The sequence below is a fragment of the Anomaloglossus baeobatrachus genome, chromosome 2, assembly GCF_048569485.1.
Source record: "Anomaloglossus baeobatrachus isolate aAnoBae1 chromosome 2, aAnoBae1.hap1, whole genome shotgun sequence".
Lineage (NCBI taxonomy): Eukaryota > Metazoa > Chordata > Amphibia > Anura > Aromobatidae > Anomaloglossus > Anomaloglossus baeobatrachus.
The window spans coordinates 738062529-738082578 of record NC_134354.1 but is presented as its reverse complement, the minus strand read 5'-3'; positions in this window follow the sequence as shown (position 1 = coordinate 738082578).

Here is a 20050-nt window from a genome sequence, read left to right as displayed (position 1 = left end):
GTGGGCGTGTCTAACTGCAACCAATCATAGGTGCCTGTGGGCGGGGGAAGCAGGGAATACGAGATTGATTAATGAGCAGCCGGCATTTTCAAATTAATTGAAGCCGCGTATCTTTAGAACAGCTGTTCTTCGCCGCGCTGATGATCGGGGATCAGTGAGTATGAGACAGGGGAAGATACAGACCGAGCGAAAAAAGAGATGATGACTGAGAACAGCAGAAAAAAAGGTAAGTAGACTGACATTTAACAAAAAAAAGAAACCCGACATCGTTCGTTTAAAAATGCACACGGACGGTACGTGCTGAACACGGACATGCTACGTGTGCCGTCCGTGCAGGCACGGATCCATTGACTTTAGCGGGTCCGTGCCTGCGTGCTGACCGCCAAAAACGGACATGTCGGCCGTGTGGGAAAACGCACACACGTACTAACTACACGGACACACATTCCGTGTGATTTTACGTGTGTGTGCCATGTACCATAGGGCAACATTGGTCATCGTGTCTCCGGTACGTGCAAAAACGTACCAAACACGTCCCGGAGACACGGATGTGTGTTGCAGGCCTGAAGCTGAGCCCCTGCCCTTTTGCAGACAGGAGTTGAATTGATCTTTCTGGAAAAAATTGCAGCATATTAGACGGAGATTTTAGCATGGAATGCAGTCAGATTTCACCCTGTAATCCATATCTACATTTCAAAGTCTGAACATCCTGAAATCCCATAAAGACGTATGAGTTGCTCTCCTCCCCCTTCATTGTGTAGTTCTATTCCCCTTCCTGGAAAACATGTCCCCATCCTGATACAGTATATATTTCCTACATTCTGGTATATTTGTCCCCATCATGGCCCCATCCTGGTAAATGTACCCCATTCCTGGTAAATGTCCTCCATTCTGGTAAATGTACCCCATCCTGGTAAATGTACCCCACAATTGTAAATGTATCCCATCCTGGCATGTTCCCTATCCTGGTAAATGTCCCCTGGTAAACGTACCCCATCCTGATAAATGTCACTCTTCCTGCTAAATGTTCCCCATCCTGGCATTTTTCCTCATCCTGGCATGTCCATGTACCCCTATCCCTGCATGTTTCCCCCCATCCTTTCATGTTTCCCCCCATCCTGGTAAATGTATCCCCCATCCTGGTAAATGTATCCCCCATCCTGCTAAATGTACCCCATCCTGGCATGTTTCCCCCCATCCTTGCAGTCATGTTTCCCCCATCCTTGCAGTCATGTTTCCCTCATCCTTGCAGTCATGTTTCCCCCAATCCTTGCAGTCATGTTTCCCCCCATCCTTGCAGTCATGTTTCCCTCCATCCTTGCATGTTTCCCCCATCTTTGCATGTTTCCCCCATCTTTGCATCCATGTTTCCCCCATCCTTGCAGCCATGTTTCCATCCATCTGTGCAGGTTTCACTCCATCTTTGCACGTTTCTCTCCATCTTTGCACGTTTCTCTCCATCTTTGCACATTTCCTCCATCCTTGCAGCCATGTTTGCCCCGTGCTCTGTATGCCTCGTGCTCTGTTTGTTTGCCTCGTGCTCTGTTTGTATGCCCCGTGCTCTGTTTGTATGCCCCATGCTCTGTTTGTATGCCCTGCGCTCTGTTTGTATGCCCCGCGCTCTGTTTGTATGCCCCGCGCTCTGTTTGTATGCCCCGTGCTCTGTTTGTATGCCCCGTGCTCTGTTTGCCCCGTGCTCTGTCTGTTTGCCCCGTGCTCTGTTTGTATGCCCTGTGCTCTGTTTGTATGCCTCGTGCTCTGTTTGTATGCCTCGTGCTCTGTTTGTTTGCCTCGTGCTCTGTTTGTATGCTCCGTGCTCTGTTTGTATGCCTCGTGCTCTGTTTGTATGCCCCGTGCTCTGTTTGTATGCCCCGTGCCCTGTTTCTTTGCCCCGTGCTCTGTTTCTTTGCCCCGTGCTCTGTTTATTTGCCCCGTGCTCTGTTTCTTTGCCTCGTGCTCTGTTTGTTTGCCCCGTGATTTGTTTCTTTGCCCCGTGCTCTGTTTGTATGCCCCGTGCTTTCCATGTTTGCCCCGTGCTCTCCATGTTTGCCCCGTGCTCTGTATGCCCCGTGCTCTGTATGTTTTCCCCGTGCTCTGTATGTTTGCCCCGTGCTCTGTATGTTTGCCACGTCGTCTCCATGTTTGCCCCATGCTCTGTATGCCCCATGCTCTGTATGTTTGCCCCGTGCTCTCCATGTTTGCCCCATGCTCTGTATGCCCCATGCTCTGTATGTTTGCCCCATGCTCTCCATGCTCTCCATGCGCCCCATGCTCTCCATGCTCTGTGTGCCCCGTGCTCTGTTTGCCCCGTGCTCTGTTTTCCCCGTGCTCTGTATGCCCCGTGCTCTGCATGTTTGCCCCGTGCTCTGTATGTTTGCCCCGTGCTCTGTTTTCCCCGTGCTCTCCATGTATGTGTGACGCCCTGGGCAAGCCAGGGGTCACAGGTCATAACACCACCACACCCTACACCCCAGTTAGGAACACCAAAGCTAACCAAAAATCCTTGTTGCCTTCCTCCAGGAACTGGTGTCCACACCAGGGGGTGGGCCAGGCGGTTGGCTCCACCCACTGAGGAGTTCACAGCTCTGGAGGCGGGAAAACCAGGCAGTTGAAGCCAGACTAGAGTCTGAGGAGGAGTAGTTAGGAAAGTGAAGGAATAAACAGTGAAGTAGAAGGAAGTGGCAAAGGAGGACAGAAAAGGAACAGTTAAGCAAGCCTGAAGTTAGTCCGGGTGTGTGCCCCGGACTGAGACAGCAAGGTCAGCAGACGGCGGTGACAGTCCGCAGGGGTGACTGCTTGGAGGTTGCTGGAAGGATCGCGGACGGGTGGTGGCCCGGCGGTACCGGAGCGGTATACGAAGAGCAGTCAGCACCAGTGGCAGGGGCCTTTCGGATCCCGGCAAGGCTAGGAGTCGCCATAATTTGCCAAATCCGTCAGTGAAGGGGATGTCTGTCTCCCAACAACCAAGTCCCGATTGAAGGCAACAGTCCAACCGTAACAGAGAGACACCGCCACCGCCAGGGCACCAGTTTCTCAGGGCCAGCGCCTGCGGGCAAAGTAGGGCTCCTCCGGCCCATATCCAACCCGGGGAGCGGGTTACCGGTGGGAACCCATCGCAACCATTATCATCTTAGGTGCAGGAAAAAGGGACCGTCACCTACCGGGGAAAGCAAGTGCAGCCGTCCGTGGGAACCGTCTTTCCAGCCGTGTGTTTTACCGAGAACCGTGTCATCGTCTCAGGCTGAGTGAGTACCACAGTGCCGCAAGGCACGGAGCTGCCCCCGCGTCCCTGCACCCCACCAAGCCCTGCATCACCCACCTCATCACTGGGCCCCGGGACAACCAACCCCCTACCCACGGAGGGGAGGACTAACATCCAGCTGCTCCATACCATCACTCCCGGGATCCCCATACAGAGCAGCGGTGGTGTCAACAAATCACCACAACCGTGGGTGGCGTCACGGACAATAAACCATTCTCACACCCAACAACCCCCCTTTTCACTCACGGGCGAGGAGCGCCGCTCGAGTCCCCGGGATCCGGCCCATCGCTCGAGCCACCAAGCAGCAGCAGGCCGCAGCAGCCGCGGCAGCCGGACCCGAGCAGTGGGAGAGCGCGGCGTCCCCTCCTCCGCCCGCGACAACTTGGCGTCATGAACAGGATCTTACCGCTCTGCCGTTGGGTAGAGGTGCGCCTTGTGACCGCCGGAGGTGTCCGGCCAGAAAATTTCAGAAGCCGCCATCTTTGGCGCGAAGAGTTCCCGCTCGAGCGTCTTCTCGAGTAGCGGAGGTGCGAAGGCCAAAACCCCGCCCCGATAGAGGAGGGGCCAAAAAAGAAGCTAAGGGGGACGAAATGGCGACTGGTCGCATGTAGCCGCTGCTATAGAAGCAGGGACGCCGGGACCCTGCGGCCATTGACTGGTTCCTGGAAGGGGCCGCTGTTAAAGATGCTGAGTCTGACCGACAACACCGTGGTCCCCGCGCCTGGCCCCGCAGCGTGGGTGGAAATCCGGACCGTCCAGCTAAGCAGCCGTCTGCAGATCCGCATGCAGCTCCTCCTGGAGGAGTGGGAGGCCAACATGGCGGAAGTGGTGGCGGCCATACGGAGACGCGAGGTGGAGGGAGTCTTGGAAGGGAGGGTAAGTGACCCACGCCCCTGTGCCCCTAGTGGGTCGGTCATCGCGGCTGAGGGACCCGGTCCATACCCGCTCGCCCTGCTACCTCCCCCGCTACCCATGTTGTCTGCTGCTGCCCCGCCACTAGGCCCGCTACCACCACCACCGGTAGCGGTACCCTGCCAATCCGCCCTGGTGGACCGACCTGCAGCAGAAGCTCGTGACCGCCCTGATCCGCTTCCATGGAAGAAGCCGAAGGCTGAAGCCGTCAGCAAAGATGCACCGGAGGCACGGCGGGGATGCAGCTGCCAGGAGGCAGAGCAGGCCATGTCACAGCGGGGTCCCTCATTACTGAAGGTGCCGGTCGTAGCCGACATGGAGGGACTCTGGCTGGGCCCGTCCCCCGCACACGCTGAAGCGGAGCAAACAGAAAGTGCTCCCGGCTGGGAGCGACGGCAACAGCAGCTGCGCAGGGAGATCGATGCCCGAGAGGTGTGTAGAGCGGATGTGCATGCCCGTATGAATATGGAAGAAGATCGCCTGCAGCGAGCTACCATTGGGGTCCAGAGCGGTGCACCATGTGAAGGTGGCACTAGAGTCCCACGAGTAAGAATGGACTGTTGAGCCGCAAAAGGCAGCGGAGCACCATTGCATAGTCCCCGTTGGGACCATCAGTGTGTTTGTTTGGAAAAAGTTGCAAAATGATAAGTAAAATGAAACCGTGATTGGGAACCGGCCGTTGCCGGCATTGTTGTCCCCGTGGGGACCGTTTAAAAGTTGCATGGAGGACTTTCCATGGACAAGCCCATGAACTTGCAGGGCAACCACAAACGTTAAGTGGCTTGTAAATAAGTTTTTTTACCATTACCGTTTCCGCAGTGCCGCCTCCGGAGAGGCAGGTTGGAGGGAGGGCCCGTAGTAGAGCCGGCTGGGGCCCAGCCACCACAGGAACCGGTGGCTACCCTCTGGAGGGGAAGGACAGATCCCGCTCAGGTGACTTGGTGCAGGACTGGGGTCAAGGGGTGCTGCCTGGGTTTTAGGGGCAGCATCAGGGCCAGGTTGCTTGGGTGGGAGAGAGCGGAGACCGTAACCGTAAACCGTTTGCAACGTTTAACTACTGAACCTCCCGATGTGGGATGATGTCATAAATTGTTATGTTTACCGTTTTACCTTTTATATATTTTCAGAAAATAAAACCGGTGTTGGACGGGCAGCCCGCGGACGGTCTGCATTTTGCTAAGGGGGAATGTGACGCCCTGGGCAAGCCAGGGGTCACAGGTCATAACACCACCACACCCTACACCCCAGTTAGGAACACCAAAGCTAACCAAAAATCCTTGTTGCCTTCCTCCAGGAGCTGGTGTCCACACCAGGGGGTGGGCCAGGCAGTTGGCTCCACCCACCGAGGAGTTCACAGCTCTGGAGGCGGGAAAACCAGGCAGTTGAAGCCAGACTAGAGTCTGAGGAGGAGTAGTTAGGAAAGTGAAGGAGTAAACAGTGAAGTAGAAGGAAGTGGCAAAGGAGGACAGAAAAGGAACAGTTAAGCAAGCCTGAAGTTAGTCCGGGTGTGTGCCCCGGACTGAGACAGCAAGGTCAGCAGACGGCGGTGACAGTCCGCAGGGGTGACTGCTTGGAGGTTGCTGGAAGGATCGCGGACGGGTGGTGGCCCGGCGGTACCGGAGCGGTATACGAAGAGCAGTCAGCACCAGTGGCAGGGGCCTTTCGGATCCCGGCAAGGCTAGGAGTCGCCATAATTTGCCAAATCCGTCAGTGAAGGGGATGTCTGTCTCCCAACAACCAAGTCCCGATTGAAGGCAACAGTCCAACCGTAACAGAGAGACACCGCCACCGCCAGGGCACCAGTTTCTCAGGGCCAGCGCCTGCGGGCAAAGTAGGGCTCCTCCGGCCCATATCCAAGCCGGGGAGCGGGTTACCGGTGGGAACCCATCGCAACCATTATCATCTTAGGTGCAGGAAAAAGGGACCGTCACCTACCGGGGAAAGCAAGTGCAGCCGTCCGTGGGAACCGTCTTTCCACCCGTGTGTTTTACCGAGAACCGTGTCATCGTCTCAGGCTGAGTGAGTACCACAGTGCCGCAAGGCACGGAGCTGCCCCCGCGTCCCTGCACCCCACCAAGCCCTGCATCACCCACCTCATCACTGGGCCCCGGGACAACCAACCCCCTACCCACGGAGGGGAGGACTAACATCCAGCTGCTCCATACCATCACTCCCGGGATCCCCATACAGAGCAGCGGTGGTGTCAACAAATCACCACAACCGTGGGTGGCGTCACGGACAATAAACCATTCTCACACCCAACAACCCCCCTTTTCACTCACGGGCGAGGAGCGCCGCTCGAGTCCCCGGGATCCGGCCCATCGCTCGAGCCACCAAGCAGCAGCAGGCCGCAGCAGCCGCGGCAGCCGGACCCGAGCAGTGGGAGAGCGCGGCGTCCCCTCCTCCGCCCGCGACAACTTGGCGTCATGAACAGGATCTTACCGCTCTGCCGTTGGGTAGAGGTGCGCCTTGTGACCGCCGGAGGTGTCCGGCCAGAAAATTTCAGAAGCCGCCATCTTTGGCGCGAAGAGTTCCCGCTCGAGCGTCTTCTCGAGTAGCGGAGGTGCGAAGGCCAAAACCCCGCCCCGATAGAGGAGGGGCCAAAAAAGAAGCTAAGGGGGACGAAATGGCGACTGGTCGCATGTAGCCGCGGCTATAGAAGCAGGGACGCCGGGACCCTGCGGCCATTGACTGGTTCCTGGAAGGGGCCGCTGTTAAAGATGCTGAGTCTGACCGACAACACCGTGGTCCCCGCACCTGGCCCCGCAGCGTGGGTGGAAATCCGGACCGTCCAGCTAAGCAGCCGTCTGCAGGTCCGCATGCAGCTCCTCCTGGAGGAGTGGGAGGCCAACATGGCGGAAGTGGTGGCGGCCATACGGAGACGCGAGGTGGAGGGAGTCTTGGAAGGGAGGGTAAGTGACCCACGCCCCTGTGCCCCTAGTGGGTCGGTCATCGCGGCTGAGGGACCCGGTCCATACCCGCTCGCCCTGCTACCTCCCCCACTACCCGTGTTGTCTGCTGCTGCCCCGCCACTAGGCCCGCTACCACCACCACCGGTAGCGGTACCCTGCCAATCCGCCCTGGTGGACCGACCTGCAGCAGAAGCTCGTGACCGCCCTGATCCGCTTCCATGGAAGAAGCCGAAGGCTGAAGCCGTCAGCAAAGATGCACCGGAGGCACGGCGGGGATGCAGCTGCCAGGAGGCAGAGCAGGCCATGTCACAGCGGGGTCCCTCATTACTGAAGGTGCCGGTCGTAGCCGACATGGAGGGACTCTGGCTGGGCCCGTCCCCCGCACACGCTGAAGCGGAGCAAACAGAAAGTGCTCCCGGCTGGGAGCGACGGCAACAGCAGCTGCGCAGGGAGATCGATGCCCGAGAGGGGTGTAGAGCGGATGTGCATGCCCGTATGAATATGGAAGAAGATCGCCTGCAGCGAGCTACCATTGGGGTCCAGAGCGGTGCACCACGTGAAGGTGGCACTAGAGTCCCACGAGTAAGAATGGACTGTTGAGCCGCAAAAGGCAGCGGAGCACCATTGCATAGTCCCCGTTGGGACCATCAGTGTGTTTGTTTGGAAAAAGTTGCAAAATGATAAGTAAAATGAAACCGTGATTGGGAACCGGCCGTTGCCGGCATTGTTGTCCCCGTGGGGACCGTTTAAAAGTTGCATGGAGGACTTTCCATGGACAAGCCCATGAACTTGCAGGGCAACCACAAACGTTAAGTGGCTTGTAAATAAGTTTTTTTACCATTACCGTTTCCGCAGTGCCGCCTCCGGAGAGGCAGGTTGGAGGGAGGGCCCGTAGTAGAGCCGGCTGGGGCCCAGCCACCACAGGAACCGGTGGCTACCCTCTGGAGGGGAAGGACAGATCCCGCTCAGGTGACTTGGTGCAGGACTGGGGTCAAGGGGTGCTGCCTGGGTTTTAGGGGCAGCATCAGGGCCAGGTTGCTTGGGTAGGAGAGAGCGGAGACCGTAACCGTAAACCGTTTGCAACGTTTAACTACTGAACCTCCCGATGTGGGATGATGTCATAAATTGTTATGTTTACCGTTTTACCTTTTATATATTTTCAGAAAATAAAACCGGTGTTGGACGGGCAGCCCGCGGACGGTCTGCATTTTGCTAAGGGGGAATGTGACGCCCTGGGCAAGCCAGGGGTCACAGGTCATAACACCACCACACCCTACACCCCAGTTAGGAACACCAAAGCTAACCAAAAATCCTTGTTGCCTTCCTCCAGGAACTGGTGTCCACACCAGGGGGTGGGCCAGGCAGTTGGCTCCACCCACCGAGGAGTTCACAGCTCTGGAGGCGGGAAAACCAGGCAGTTGAAGCCAGACTAGAGTCTGAGGAGGAGTAGTTAGGAAAGTGAAGGAGTAAACAGTGAAGTAGAAGGAAGTGGCAAAGGAGGACAGAAAAGGAACAGTTAAGCAAGCCTGAAATTAGTCCGGGTGTGTGCCCCGGACTGAGACAGCAAGGTCAGCAGACGGCGGTGACAGTCCGCAGGGGTGACTGCTTGGAGGTTGCTGGAAGGATCGCGGACGGGTGGTGGCCCGGCGGTACCGGAGCGGTATACGAAGAGGAGTCAGCACCAGTGGCAGGGGCCTTTCGGATCCCGGCAAGGCTAGGAGTCGCCATAATTTGCCAAATCTGTCAGTGAAGGGGACGTCTGTCTCCCAACAACCAAGTCCCGATTGAAGGCAACAGTCCAACCGTAACAGAGAGACACCGCCACCGCCAGGGCACCAGTTTCTCAGGGCCAGCGCCTGCGGGCAAAGTAGGGCTCCTCTGGCCCATATCCAAGCTGGGGAGCGGGTTACCGATGGGAACCCATCGCAACCATTATCATCTTAGGTGCAGGAAAAAGGGACCGTCACCGTCACCTACCGGGGAAAGCAAGTGCAGCCATCCGTGGGAACCGTCTTTCCAGCCGTGTGTTTTACCGAGAACTGTGTCATCGTCTCAGGCTGAGTGAGTACCACAGTGCCGCAAGGCACGGAGCTGCCCCCGCGTCCCTGCACCCCACCAAGCCCTGCATCACCCACCTCATCACTGGGCCCCGGGACAACCAACTCCCTACCTACGAAGGGGAGGACTAACATCCAGCTGCTCCATACCATCACTCCCGGGATCCCCATACAGAGCAGCGGTAGTGTCAACAAATCACCACAACCGTGGGTGGCGTCATGGACAATAAACCATTCCCACACCCAACAACCCCCCTTTTCACTCACGGGTGAGGAGCGCCGCTAGAGTCCCCGGGATCCGGCCCATCGCTCGAGCCACCGAGCAGCAGCAGGCCGCAGCAGCCGCGGCAGCCGGACCCGAGCAGTGGGAGAGCGCGGCGTCCCCTCCTCCGCCCGCGACATATGCCCCGTGCTCTGTATGCCCCGTGCTCTGTATGTTTGCCCCGTGCTCTCCATGTATGCCCTGTACTCTGTATGCCCCGTGCTCTGTATGTTTGCCTCGTGCTCTCCATGTATGCCCCGTGCTCTGTATGCCCCGTGCTCTGTTTGTCCCGTGCTCTGTTTGCCCCATGCTCTGTTAGCCCCATGCTCTGTTTGCCCCGTGCTCTGTTTGCCCCGTACTCTGTTTGCCCCGTGCTCTGTTTGCCCCGTGCTCTGTGTGCCCCGTGCTCCGTATGCCCCGTGCTCTGTATGCCTCGTGCTGGCACTGTCCCCCACACCTTGGCACAGCCGCACACAGCTTTTAAAAATAGAAAAACCTCACCTTCCAGCACTCGCTCCTCCGCTGCGCGCCGCTGGGACATCAGTAAGTTCAGTTCCCGCACGGCCACAAGATGCCGGCACCGCCTACTGACGCTCCTCCGTCTCCTAGGCAACAGACCTGCGGCCCAGGAGAGGAGGAGTGTCAGAGCGAGGAGAAATGGCTCCTCTGCTCAACACAACTTTGAACTGCTGGTGCGATGACACCGACAGTTCAAAGTGACTCAGTGTGGCGAAAGCGCGCGTGCCAGCAAAAAGGGCTCTGCGTGCCCAGTCTGGCACGCGTGCCATAGGTTCGCCATCACTGGCCTAGGAGATTTACTGACTCTTCCAAAAGTCCAGTAGGCCTTCCCTTGAGCCTTCCAGATGTACATAGAGAGATGGCAAGTATGCTCTAATGCAGGGATCTCAAACTCAGCTGGGTGTATGGGCCGCACAGAGGAAAAAAATAATTTGGGGGGCCGCATTCTTTGCAGGACAAAGTGACATTTTTATTGGTACCACATTTTTTCTTTACACACCTTTGGATCACTGATTTTGAACATTTTTCACTTGTTTATTATAATAAATGTGCACATTCTTTGTTTAAACATATGAAAAAAAAATTTTGATGGTAAAAAAAAGTCATGCCTTATTTTGTTTTTTGTTTTTTTTTTTTACATTTTATCCCTTTCTTGTAACTAATAGTGTTACAATTATCACTATATAGAAATTTTGGCCAACATCTTTTAGTAATATTCCCCATCTTGTTGTAATGTGCCCATTCTTTTCCCCTTGTAGTATTGTGCACCATCCTAGTCCCCATCCTACTGTAATGTCCCCAGCCTTGTCCCCATCTTATCGTAATGTGCCCATCCTGTAGTAATGTGTCCAGCCTTGTCCCCATCTTATAGTAATGTTCCCCATCTTTGTCCCCTTGTAGCAATCTCCCTATCCTGTAATACTGTCCCCATCATATACAGTTAGGTCCAGAAATATTTGGACAGTGACACAATTTTTGCGAGTTGGGCTCTGCATGCTACCACATTGGATTTGAAATGAAACCTCTACAACAGAATTCAAGTGCAGATTGTAACGTTTAATTTGAAGGTTTGAATAAAAATATCTGATAGAAATTATAGGAATTGTACACATTTCTTTACAAACACTCCACATTTTAGGAGGTCAAAAGTAATTGGACAAATAAACCAAACCCAAAAAAAATTTTTTTATTTTCAATATTTTGTTGCGAATCCTTTGGAGGCAATCACTGCCTTAAGTCCGGAACCCATGGACATCACCAAACGCTGGGTTTCCTCCTTCTTAATGCTTTGCCAGGCCTTTACAGCCGCAGCCTTCAGGTCTTGCTTGTTTGTGGGTCTTTCCGTCTTAAGTCTGGATTTGAGCAAGTGAAATGCATGCTCAATTGGGTTAAGATCTGGTGATTGACTTGGCCATTGCAGAATGTTCCACTTTTTTGCACTCATGAACTCCTGGGTAGCTTTGGCTGTATGCTTGGGGTCATTGTCCATCTGTACTATGAAGCGCCGTCCGATCAACTTTGCGGCATTTGGCTGAATCTGGGCTGAAAGTATATCCCGGTACACTTCAGAATTCATCCGGCTACTCTTGTCTGCTGTTATGTCATCAATAAACACAAGTGACGCAGTGCCATTGAAAGCCATGCATGCCCATGCCATCACGTTGCCTCCACCATGTTTTACAGAGGATGTGGTGTGCCTTGGATCATGTGCCGTTCCCTTTCTTCTCCAAACTTTTTTCTTACCATCATTCTGGTACAGGTTGATCTTGGTCTCATCTGTCCATAGAATACTTTTCCAGAACTGAGCTGGCTTCATGAGGTGTTTTTCAGCAAATTTAACTCTGGCCTGTCTATTTTTGGAATTGATGAATGGTTTGCATCTAGATGTGAACCCTTTGTATTTACTTTTATGGAGTCTTCTCTTTACTGTTGACTTAGAGAAAGATACACTTACTTCACTGAGAGTGTTCTGGACTTCAGTTGATGTTGTGAACGGGTTCTTCTTCACCAAAGAAAGTATGCGGCGATCATCCACCACTGTTGTCATCCGTGGACGCCCAGGCCTTTTTGAGTTCCCAAGCTACCAGTCAATTCCTTTTTTCTCAGAATGTACCCGACTGTTGATTTTGCTACTCCAAGCATGTCTGCTATCTCTCTGATGGATTTTTTCTTATTTTTCAGCCTCAGGATGTTCTGCTTCACCTCAATTGAGAGTTGCAAAAGATGAGGATGTCCAGCTCTTCAGGCAAAAAAATCACGTCTTTATTTTATCATGCAGACACAAAGAATGACATGACCAGCACAACGCGTTTCAGGTGAAAGCACTCACCCTTGATCATGATTAAAGGTGAGTGCTTTCACCTGAAACGCGTTGTGCTGGTCATGTCATTCTTTGTGTCTGCATGATAAAATAAAGACGTGATTTTTTTGCCTGAAGAGATGGACATCCTCATCTTTTGCATTATTTTGGGCTGTGGCAGTGCCTGTCCGTGCTCCAGGACGAAATCAAGACTGAGCTTTTTCCACGGTGAGCTGATTCATACTATTGATCAATTGAGAGTTCCTTAGACCGCATGTTGTCTGGTCACAGCAACAGCTTCCAAATGCAAAACCACACACCTGTAATCAACCCCAGACCTTTTAACTACTTCATTGATTACAGGTTAACGAGGGAGACGCCTTCAGAGTTAATTGCAGCCCTAAGGCGGGCTTTGCACGCTGCGACATCGGTAACAATGTGTTACCGATGCTGCAGCGATAGTCCCGCCCCCGTCGCACGTGCAATATCTAGTGAAAGCTGCCGTAGCGATTATTATCGCTACGGCAGTTTCACACGCACATACCTGCCGTGCGACGTCCCTCTGGCCGGCGACCCGCCTCCTTCCTAAGGGGGCGGGTCGTGCGGCGTCACAGCGACGTCACACGGCAGGTGGCCAATTGAAGTGGAGGGGCGGAGATGAGCAGGATGTAAACATCCCGCCCACCTCCGTCCTTTTCATTGCAGCCGGCGGCAGGTAAGGTGAAGTTCCTCGCTCCTGCGGCTTCACACACAGCGATGTGTGCTGCCGCAGGAGCGAGGAACAACATCGCACCTGTCGCTGCACCGGCATTATGGAAATGTCGGAGGCTGCAGCGATGATACGATAACGACGCTTTTGCGCTCGTTCATCGTATCAAAAAGGTTTTACACGTTGCGATATCGACTGCGACGCCGGATGTGCGTCACTTTCGATTTGACCCCATCGACATCGCACGTGCGATGTCGCAACGTGCAAAGCCGCCCTTAGAGTCCCTTATCCAATTACTTTTGGTCCCTTGAAAAAGAGGAGGCTATGCATTACAGAGCTATGATTCCTAAACCCTTTCTCCGATTTGGATGTGAAAACTCTCATATTGCAGCTGGGAGTGTGCACTTTCAGCCCATATTATATATATAATTGTATTTCTGAACATGTTTTTGTAAACAGCTAAAATAACAAAACTTGTATCACTGTCCAAATATTTCTGGACCTAACTGTAGTTATCCCATTCTATAGTAATGTGCCCATCCTACAGTAATGTCCCTATCCTATAGTAATGTGCAAACCTTGTCCCCATCCTATAGTAATGTCCCCAGCCATATCCCTATCCTATAGTAATCTTTCTCATCCTTGTCCCCTTGTAATAATGTCCCTATCTTGTAGTACTGTGCCCATCCTAGTCCCCATCCTATAGTAATGCCCCAGCCTTGTCCCCATTCTATAGTAATGTCCCCATCCTGTAGTATTATGCCCATCCTTGTAATGTTCCCATCCTTTAGTAATGTCCCCAGCCTTATCCCCATCCTATAGTAATGTGCCCACCTTGTCCCTATTCTATAGTAATGTGCCCACCTTTTCCCCATCCTATAGTCATGTGCCCACCTTGTCCCTATCCTATAGTAATGTGCCCACCTTGTCCCTATCCTATAGTCATGTGCCCACCTTGTCCCTATTCTATAGTCATGTACCCACCTTGTCTCCATCCTGTAGTCATGTGCCCACCTTGTCCCTATTCTATAGTAATGTGCCCACCTTGTCCCTATTCTATAATCATGTGCCCACCTTGTCCCCATCCTGTAGTCATGTGCCCACCTTGTCCCTATTCTATAGTAATGTCTCCATCGTATAGTAATGGGGGGGGGGCAGTGGCTATAACTTACCTATCGCTCTCAGACGCCGCAGTGAAGCTGAGGGGAGCGGTCTCCGGCCCCAGATAAACAGTGATTGGAGAGATCGGTAACAAGGCCGGTCTCAGCTCCAGCCAATGATCAGGGCTATAGCTGCACTGATATGGCTGGATTTCAATGTTTCAACCATTTTCAATGGCTGAAACATTACAGTGGCTGTGATTGGATGACGAACGCCGCTCAGCCAATCTCAGCCTCCGTAGGTCCGGGGAGGAGACACCACCCCTCCTGAGGTCCCCAGGTCACCTCCTCCCCGAATCTAAGGTATTTGCAATGCAAAGCGATCGCAGCCACCGGGGCTCCGGGGCCGCGATTTCGTCATGACGTACTGGGTATGTCATGGGTCCTTAAGTACCAAGGAGCCATGACGTACCCAATAAGTCATAGGTCGCTAAGGGGTTAATTTGCCGTCCTTCACATGAGACCCCTGCTCTAATGTGAAAATATATCTGGTAACAAATTACCGAGACAGACGATGCAGTTGATGGTTTCTTTACTGAATTACTTTAAACACACATTTTTCAAACCGTTGCAACTCGAGATTTAACTCATGATTTCATGTAGATCTAATTACTATCTAATTACTCTTAACAACATCAGGAACTGAACTATGGTGGAACCACTGTAATAGTCTCAAGTTGGTAACATTATGTTAAATATTGTTGGAAATAAACCGAAATTTCAATGTCTCTAATTAGTCTCTTAAATAATCTACAGCACGCTTTTGCAAGTTCTGCATTCTTATCCTCCACTACCTTTCGGCGTCTTTGCACATCAGATGCCCTTTCACCTTTTAAATCTCTGTAGGTTTTTTTAAGTTCTATGCCACTTTAATTCTCTGCATTTACCTGTTAACATTAGGACTTGATGGCTTTATGTCTATGTCTATATTGCAGTGAGCTTGCTTCTGTCAATGTCAATACTCTGCACCAGAACCAACCGGTCATCTTTATTCCTCTTGTGACTATGTAAGAGGGTGACCTACAGTCAGTACTCCCCTGAAGAGATCATTCGTTGCATTGCAAATGTGTATTTTATGTGTAGAGTAATATGTGTAAGTAGTGTTGAGTGAGTAGCAGTGGCGTAGCAAAGGGGGGGCAGTTCGCCCCGGGCGGCACGTGTCAGAGGGGCGGCATTTTGGGGGTAAAAAATGCCGCCTCCATCATCACCGCACACACCCCAGCACTACCGCACCCATCATCACTGCACACACCCAGGCACTACCGCCCCCATCATCACCGCACACACCCAGGCACTACCTCAGTGACGTCCTGGCTGACAGCGCGATTCACTTCAGTTTCTGCATGGAGCTCACAGGAGCGGCGGTGTTCTACTGCCGCTCCTGTCAGCTTCCAATGTAACAGAGCTGAAAGCGTCATGGGACCTCGTGTGGATTACGCCGGACCTGGAGGGTTATTTGGGGTTTAATAAAGTGGGGAAAGAGGGTGTTTTTTTTGTCCTTTATTTCAAGTAAAGGATTTTTCATTGTTTGTATTTATTTACTTTCACTACAGATTAATCATGGGGGTGTCTCATAGACACCTGCCATGATTAACCTAGGACTTAGTGGCAGCTATGGGTTGCCATTAACTCCTTATTACCTCAATTGCCACTGCACCAGTGCAATTCGGGATGAGTCGGGTAGAGTCCCGGGACTGTCGCATCTAATGGATGCGGTAATTCAGGGCAGCTGCTAGCTGATATTTTTAGGCTGGGGAGCTCCCCATAACATGGGACTCCACATCCTGAGAATACCAACCTTCAGCTGTGTGGCTTTATCTTGGCTGGTATCAAAATTGGGGGGACCACGCCGTTTTTTTTAAATTATCTATTTATTTATTGTACTGCATGATATAGACCCGCCCACCGGCGGCTGTGATTGGTTGCAGTGAGACAGCTGTCACTCAGCATGGGGGCGTGTCTGACTGTAACCAATCATAGGCACCAGTGCGCGGGAGAAGCAGGGAATACGAGATGGAATAATGAGCGGCCGGCATTTGCAAAAGTGGAAAAGCCGTCGGAGTTTTGTGACATCCGTGGAGTGCCACGCCGATGATCAGTGACTATGAGAGATGGGGTGAGAGGGAGAGACCGACCGACAGACCCACCGACAGAGAGAGAGACCGATCGACAGAGAGACACCGACAGACAGACAGAGAGAGATAGAGAGACCGACCGACTGCAAAAATGCAGCAAAACAACGATCCTTTTGGGGTTTTTTTGGTTTTTTTTTTACTGTTTTACCGGCGGCAGGCTATTGTGAACGATCAGCTGATCTCCTGGCGGCCGGCTGCCGGGCGATCAGCTGGTCACTCACAAAAGCCGGCCAATCAGCTGATTGCTCTCAAAAGCCAGCCGCCAGGCCATCAGCTGATCGCACTCAAAAGCTGGCCGCTGGGCGATCAGCTGATCGTTCGGCCGCCGAGAAAGAGCGAGAAACATTGATTTCAATTATTAAACATAAGAGCTGAGCATGCGCAGTGAAAAAAAAGGGATTCCGCCACTCAAAAAACGCTACATGCTGCGTTTCTGCTGCCCAACGGTCAGTCGTTCCACCACTGATCCGCAACGCAGACACATTAGTCGCAATCCATCGTCCATACAAGTCTATGGGAAACAGCGCAAGCCGTTAACGGATTGTGCTGTTTTCCAAAGCGGCGGATTGCCACTAACGCAAGTGTGAAAGTACCCTTATCGATGGCCAATGGAGGTGGGCAGCAAATTTGACAACCACCCCGGGTGGCAAAAGCAGTTGCTACAACACTTGCGAGTAGTTAACTATTTGTACTCGCTATGCTGTTAGCGAGTACTGTCCGCTACTTGCATATTCGTTACGAGAAGTGGGCACCATGTAAGTCAATGGGAAATACTCGCTAAGTAGCGAGTAACACGAAAGCCGTACTATTCGCTACTGGCACGAAAAGTACGGCTTTCTGGTTATTTCCCATTGACTTACATTGTGCGCGCTACTGTGACGCCCTGGCAAAACCAGGGTGTCAAAGAGCCTACAAAAATCCAGCAAAGTGCAGGCCATTCTCCTCCTTGGTAACCTGATCCCACACCAGTGCAGCAGGACAGACACCCCCCCCCCAGTGTAAAGGCCCAGTCACACTAAACAACTTACCAGCGATCCCAACAACGATACAACCTGATAGGGATCGCTGGTAAGTTGCTAGGAGGTCGCTGGTGAGATGTCACACTAAGCGATGCTCCAGCGATCCCACCAGCAACCTGACCTGGCAGGGATCGCTGGAGCGTCGCTACACGTGGAAGCATGCTGCGCTTGGTAACTAAGGTAAATATCGGGTAACCAACACGATATTTACCTTGGTTACCAGCGCACACCGCTTAGCGCTGGCTTCCTGCACACCTAGCCACAGTACATATCGGGTTAATTACCCGATGTGTACTCTGCTACGTGTGCAGGCAGCAGGAGCCGGCTTCTGCGGACGCTGGTAACCACGGTAAACAGCAGGTAACCAAGAAGCCCTTACCTTGGTTACCCGATATTTACCTTCATAACCAGCGTCCGCCGCTCTCACACTGCCAGTGCCGGCTCCTGCTCCCTGCATTCCTAGCCACAGTACACATCAAGTTAATTACCCGATGGGTAGTCTGGCTATGTGTGCAAGGAGCAGGAGCCGGCACTGACAGCTGAGAGCGGCGGACGCTGGTAACGAAGGTAAATATCGGGTAACCAAGGTAAGGGCTTCTTGGTTACCCGCTGTTTACCGTGGTTACCAGCGTCCGCAGAAGCCGGGTCCTGCTGCCTGCACATTTAGTTGTTGCTCTATCGCTGTCACACACAGCGATGTGTGCTTCACAGCGGGAGAGCAACAACTAAAAAATGGCCCAGGACATTCAGCAACAACCAACGCCCTCACAGCAGGGGCCAGGTTGTTGCTGGATGTCACACTAAGCAACATCGCTAGCAAGTTGTGCCTTAGCAGCAATGTTGCTAGCGATGTTGCTTAGTGTTACGGTACCTTAAGAGCTAAACTGAGCAGGAGGGGAGGGGCGAGAGCAGAGTGTGTGGGGAGAGGGAGAGGAGAGGAGTCCGGAGTTGTAGCTCCCGGGCTGCTACAGAAGCGTGCTCCAAAAGGGCCGGGACAGGCTGTTAGTGAGGAAGGGACTTGAGGTGACCGGGGCAGGGTAGTGGCCCGCCGGTATCGAAAGAGATCCCGGATCACTGCAGGGGAGTGGACTCCCCGTTCCCGGCTGAGGAGGAAAGAAAGAGAAAGAGTGGAAAAAGAGGCACCTGACTGCAGGGAAAGAACAGGGGCTGCTGCACCGTGTGTGGGACTTAAACACCCTCCGTACCGAAGGCTGTGGACTCCGGCAGTTTCTAGTTTACCAGAGACTCTGTGAATTTGTGCCTGAGTGAGTACAACAGTGCCATCCGGCACCGCGCCGCGCTGCCCCTGCAACCCTGCACCCCAGCCATCCAGCCTCCCCGTTCCACCACCGGGTCCCGGGATCACCAACCCCTACCCAGGGGGAACCAACATCCTAGCTGCTCCCTGTCATCGCTCCCGGGATCCCTGTCACCAGCAGCGGTGGTGCCCATTATCACCACGACCCGTGGGTGGCGTCACGAACTATCTCCCCAAACAAACCATCCCTTTTCAGTCTTGGGCGAGGAGCGCTGCTCGAGTCCCCCGGTCTGACCCACCGCTCGAGCCACCGAGCAGCAGCAGAAGCCCCTGACCCGAGCGTAGCGAGCGCAGCCCCTCCGCCCGCAACACTACGTAACGAATATGCAAGTAGCGGACAGTACTCGCTAACAGCATAGCGAGTACAAATAGTTAACTACTCACTCAACACTATATGTAAGTTTTCCTGTGGGACTGCTAGGAGGAAGTCTCAGAAGGTACAGTGGCAGGAATGAAAGGGTTAGTGAGAAAGACCTGGCCCACAGTGAGGTGGATAAAGTGGGTTGAATTTCCTGGTTTGAATTAGTTAGAGATAGGGATGGAGTAAAGCAGTGTAGCTGAGTGGAGTGGTGTGGAGAGAATAGGCAGAAGATTGGGCAGGAGGAAGACAAATGCTGGTGACCAGAAACAGATTGTAGCAGAGCAGTGTCCTGGAAGTGGTGAGAGTGAATGAGAACAGCGCCCCGTTGCAAGTAGGCTAACAAGAAGAGTACGGCTATTGTAAGGACCTTAGCCTTTGGACAGCCACCGTCACTGCAGGATTTGGATTCTTGGATGCCACCAGATGTAGAATAGCCTCTCTGGAAATAGTGAAGTGCCTAAACCTAAAGTATAAAACCTTTCATGCTCCATGGTAACCAGTGGCACTCTGTGTACAGCCGTTAAAGGAAGAGCTGTAGTGTATTGTGGAAAAATGCCTGTAAAGAATATGTGCCTCTCTGCGAGTGAAGAACAACGGTGTGTGGAGCTTGTTAACAGTAAAGTTGAAGCATGTTGTAACTGGCCTGAGTACGTCTTTAATTCCTATGGAAGAAAATCTGCAGGGTGTCCACAAGACCAGCAGCAGTGGGCTGACAGCACAGAAATACCAAGGCCCTCAGGTAATCACACCACACCAACTTCACCACACACTCCATCCCCAGTTCATGTAGTGTGCTAGGCGGGTGCTGGACTATGTCCCTCGCCCCCGGCTACCACCCAGCCTTACGTTACAACTAAAGTATCAATAAGTCTGTTGCTACTCTTGTGAGCACTTTCTATGTCAAATCCATTTAATTACACTTTTCTCATACAACCTCAGCTACTGTATCTGCACCACAATCTTGTATGTACTGGGTCTATAGACTGCACCCATAGACTTAGAAACCTCCCTATAATATATATATATATATATATATATATATATATATATATATATATATATCTATATATATATATATATATATTATATATTGTGAGATGCCGAGGGAAGAAGTACTAGAGAACA